The sequence below is a fragment of the Saimiri boliviensis genome, chromosome 8 (genome assembly GCF_048565385.1).
Source record: "Saimiri boliviensis isolate mSaiBol1 chromosome 8, mSaiBol1.pri, whole genome shotgun sequence".
NCBI lineage: Eukaryota > Metazoa > Chordata > Mammalia > Primates > Cebidae > Saimiri > Saimiri boliviensis.
The window spans coordinates 25748703-25753881 of NC_133456.1; the positions used below are offsets into that span (position 1 = coordinate 25748703).

At 43.7% G+C, this 5179-nt stretch overlaps 1 long non-coding RNA gene across 1 annotated transcript; it reads right to left on the bottom strand.

The window, feature by feature from the left end:
* Positions 1-3326: 3326 nt before the first annotated feature.
* Positions 3327-5179, bottom strand: LOC141585347 (uncharacterized). The gene is made up of 2 exons (XR_012518759.1): positions 4557-5179; positions 3327-3957 (listed from the first exon to the last, which is right to left on the bottom strand). It is a non-coding gene; the product is annotated as an uncharacterized LOC141585347 (long non-coding RNA).

Here is a 5179-nt window from a genome sequence, read left to right on the forward strand (position 1 = left end):
GTTTTGTTTCCTGCTTATTAAAAAGACGTCTTCACCATGGGATTTTAAAAATATTTTTCCATATTTGGCTCTAAAACTTTTATAGATGTTAAAAAAGTTTAGCCCTTTAATACATCTGTTGTTCATTCTTGCAAATGATAAGAAGATACTAACGTTGGTTTCCAAATGGATCTTGAGTTTTCCCCAAAGCCGCTGGTGACCTTCCATCTTGGTTTTGAAAGGCCTCCTCTAATACTAAATTTCCACATAAACACGAATCTTTCTGGATTTTCTATGTGAATTACTGAAGTCTTTTTGGAGCTTTCTGAAATCATCTTCAGGATTCCTTTGTATTTCCTCTTTCAGATGAACTTTCAAATCAGCTTCTCAAGTGTCAACATACCGCTAGGATTTTCATTGATATTGAACTGAATTTATAGATTTTGCAAGCAGAAAAAAAAAAAATTGAGTTTTTTTAGGAAAAAAAAAAAAGTTTTAAATGGTTGTTTTCAGATTGTATCACGATGTCCCTACCTCCGGAGTTGCCCAAGTTGTCAGGCTTGTGGGCCTTGGAGTGAAGGCTGGGGCGCGTGGGGCTGCTGGAGGCGTCCAGCCCTGACTGTGTGTCCCGGACAGTGAGCCCCGAAGTGAGAGGGCCATTTGCTGATGATACAGCCAACTTCATGCCCTCGGTCCAAGGAGAACTAAAGGACGAGCTGCAGCAAGCGCAGAGGACGGGCGGGGTGCAGGGTGCTGGGCGTGGCTCCTTCCCAAGTGCCTTGCCCTTCCCAGGCTGGGCTGAAGTGGGGTCGGGGGCGACTCGAGCGGGGACTGAAGTAGTCAGCCTTGGCACCTACCCACGGCAAATAACTGACTGGACTCGGTCCGGTTTTTTGAGGAAAGGTTTATTCATACCCATTGTATGCACATGTGCAAATTCAAACCCACGGCTTGCCGGAGTCTGGGCTTTCTCGAAGATCAATTGCTCCCATGCTACCATGTGCAGTTTGCCGGTCTCCAGTAGATGATTTCTGAATATTTTAATCAACTCATTAGTAACCATTCACATGTCCACTTAGCCTCGTTTTAAGCGACGACACCTGTGGGTTTCACAGGCCAGCTGTATTTTTAGTACGCATTAAATAAAGCATGACTGTTGGGGTGTGATATGCTGGCCCACCTGCCACGTCGAGTCATGGTAGCCGCACGCCGGCAGAGAGGACGGAGCCTGAGTGCGAGCCCCGGAGGCCTTGGTCTTGCCCAGGCTTCGGCCCCAGCCCCTGCCAAGGACCTAGAGCAAAGAATTTCAACGTTGAGGCTTCCTCCGCCTCTCGTGGAATCAGGACGTCGACTCAGCGCTGCAATTGCTGGGAGGTGAAAGGCATGTCTCTGGCGGTGCGGCGCCTGCGGGTGCCTCTGGAGCTGATTCCAGTGCACAGACCCTCGCGGTGATGGGGTCGGAGGGGGAAATCCAGGCTCCCGAGCAAGCTGGAGCTGGCTTGGGACCAAGGAGTGTCCTTATTCTGTAGCTCCGAGAACTCACAGGAGGGGGCTGGGGAGGAAGCGGACAGGCGGGGTTGGGGGCAGAAGAAAGCGCCCACATCAACTCGCTGGCACTAACCGCTTGTCCCCTAGAACGGGAATCCCTGCCGGGTGAGGGAGGCCGGAGCTGAGCCGCAGCCCCAGGAAGGGCGGGGCCTCTTCAAAGCATTCCCTCCGCAACGCTCTGGTAGCCCTGGGACTCCAGCCTCGCCTGCCAGCTCCAGCTCAAAGGGCCTCTGTCTCCCTCCGGCCTGGGGGTGGGAGTAGCCTCAAGATAATGGAGTGCGTGAGCTGAGGCCTCATTCGGACCTCTCGCCACGCCACCGCCACCGTAAGGAGAGGACAGAGGGCCAGGACAGGGAGCGGGACTGGGCAGAATCACACAGCCAGCCAGGGGCTCCAGCTACAGTCCCCCAACCAGCCCAGGCCATCCCTGACTTCCAGGGGACACTGGTAGCTGTTTTAGCTCTACGGGTGTGGGAGGTGGGGAGCTAATGCAATAAAAAACATGCCGCAGGTATCATGCAAAAGAGGCCAGAAGGAAAATTTTAAAAGTGGGACAAATACAGTATAGAATGCTAAGCTAATATGCTTAAACATCTTAAAGCAATACATAATTTTTAAAAGAAACGTCAGGCCAGGCGTGGTGGCCTGCAATCCCAGCACTTTGGGAGGGAGAGGCAGGAGGATCCCTTGAGCCTGGGAGTTTGAGACCAGCCTGGGCAACACAGGGAGACCTCCACTCTTAAAAAAATAAAATAAAAATAAATGTCAAGTACTAAAAGTAATTCAAGGTATTAAAAAAAAAAACACTGGAGAAGGAATCTCACTTAGACACAAGTTGCAAAATCATAGTAAAGCAAAGGTAGGAGATGTAAACAAAAAATGAAATTCTAAGACTCCCCCAACCATCTGAATGGTACCCTCCTCATGGCCAAAGGGATTCCAAAGTTAGCCTGAAAAACTAGTTTAGACCATGATGGGAAGGGGGGTGGTGAGACATGTCTCATTATACCTGCCTCTCTTTTGGAATTCAGGAAAAGATGACCAGTGTTAACATCCACCCAGATCTTAGCATCTGATGAGAAACATTTATCAACTCTCTCTGAAGGCTGCTACTTGGAGGCTTCATCTGCATGATAAAACCTCAGTCTCCACAATCTCTTATAGTCACCCAGACATTCCTTTCTGTTGAAAATAACTCTTTCAACCAATTGCCAATCAGAAAATTCTGAAACCTACCTATGAGCTGGAAGCCCCCACCTCCCCATTCAAGTTTTCCCGTCAGGACCTCCCGAGGCTGTATCACAGGTGCATTCTTAACCGTGGCAAAACAAACGTTTTCTAAATTGATTGAGTCCTGTCTCAGATATTTTTGAGTTCATACAGAATATGAAGAATCCACCAGGATGAACAAACAAAACAAGACTTGCCACTATCTCTAGGTAAATAGAGTCAGAATTTAATTGAATTAGAGAATACCTAACTGGTACCCACTGAAGAATCTGGCAGAAATTTGCTTGATGGGTTGGTAGGGAGAAATCCTTATACCCCTTGAAAATTTGTATAAAATTGTCAATACATGTCCACATCTTTATTTTTGTGTGCATAATATCCAGGTCCCCTGTTGGATTTTCAAATGCATTTACTATCACTCATCTTTTCCTGAAAGTATAGTGATGCCTGTTGAGTTCTGATAAAATTCCTTTTGTTTCATTAAGGATATTTTATTTCTAATCAGCAAAAGCTGGTTTTCTATACAATAGGAATATTATTTGGCCATAAAAAGGAATGAAGGACTAATACATGTTTCATACAATATGATCGAACCTTGAAAACATGCTAAGTGAAAGAAGCCAGACAGAAAAGATCACATATTACATGATTTCATTTATATGAAATGTCAGAGAGCTTTGTTGCTTGGGTCTACACGGACAGCAGATGGGGCTTGGGTGGGGTAGTAGCTAAGTGTACAGGGTTTCTTACTGAAGAAATGAGAATGTTCTATAATTGAATCTGGTAATCGTTGTACAGCTTTGTGAATATACTAAAAAACCAATTACGCATTTTAAATGAATGAGCTGCATGGTACGTGAATTGTATCTTAATAAAGCTGTTAGAAAAAAAATTAAGTAGGTCAAGCACGGTGGGTCATGCCTTTAATCCCAGCACTTTGGGAGGTCGAGGCAGGCAGATAACCTGAGGTCAGGAATTCGAGACCAGCCTGGCCAACATGGTGAAACCCCATCTTTACTAAAAATACAAAAAAAAAAAAAAAAAAAAAAAAAAAAAAGCTGGGTGTTGTGGTGCATGCCTGTAATTCCAGCTACTCGGGAGGCTGAGGCAAGAGAATCGCTTCAACCCAGGAGACGGTGGTTGACGTGAGCCGAGATCGTGCCATTGCACTCCAGCCTGGGCGACAGAACAGAACTCCATCTCAAAAATAAGAAGAGAAGAAAAAAATTAAGTAAATGTGCACAAACCAATGTGAGGAAAACAATAAAAATCAACCAAAGACATAAAGAGAATTAAATAAGCAGCGACTGTCCAGATTCCTGGAAAAGGAGATTCAACATTTTAAAGACATAATTTCTTTTAAATTAATCTACCAATTCATTTTAAGTCCATTCAAATGGAAGTGACTTGAAATTCAATAATGGATTCTAAATATCATCAGCAGGAAGACGTGTTTGAAAACACTGCAGATTTTTTGAAACAAGCAATGGTGGTTATTTGTACTATCAGACGTAAAACATATTATAAAAGTACAGTGATTGATGAAAGAATCCTTCAGGGCACAGGAAAAAGCAAATAGAGCAATGAAGGAGAACAGAGAAACAAAACCAGTCTCATGCATACCTTTAGTAGGTGATAAAAGTGGCATTCCAAATCAATGAAATGAATTGCAGTTCACCCTTGGACAATGCAGGGGTTAAGAGCACCCCTCACCTCCCACGCAGATAAACACTTGTGTATAACTTTTGGCTCCCCCAAAACTTAACTACTAATGGTTTATTGTTGACCAGAAGCCTTACCGATAGCATAAACAGCTGATTTACATATATGTTGCATCTTATATGTATTATACGCTGTCTTCTTACAATAAAGTAAGCTAGAAAAAAGCAAATGTTATTAAGAAAATGCTAAGGAAGAGAAAACATATTTACTATTCATTAAGTGGAAGTGGCGCATCATAAAGGTCTTCATCCTCATCATGAGGAGGAGGAGGAAGAGGAAAGGTTGGTCTCTCTGTCTCAGTGGCGGCAGAGGTGGAAGAAAATCTGCCGTAAGTGGACTCTTGCAGTTCAAACCCTTGCTGTTCAAGAGTCACCTGTATTTGGCAAGTAACATTGGGCTTTATGGCCAAAATCAGAAAAATTTAGATTTCTCCCACATGCCTATCCATCAGAATGAATTCCAGAGGAAATAAATATTAAGATTTAAGAAATAAAATGTTAAAGGAATTAGAATAAAATGTAGAAAACTATTTCTATAAACTTAGCATAGAGATGGCTGTTGTCGGCCAGCAGAAAAGGTGGATTTCCCATAAAAGCGAAAATTCCCACATGGTAAAGGCTTTAAAATAAATGATGGAATGAAAAAAATGGTTTAAGAGTTTCAGCATGAGAGGATATTTTAAGATCTGAAATATACAAAG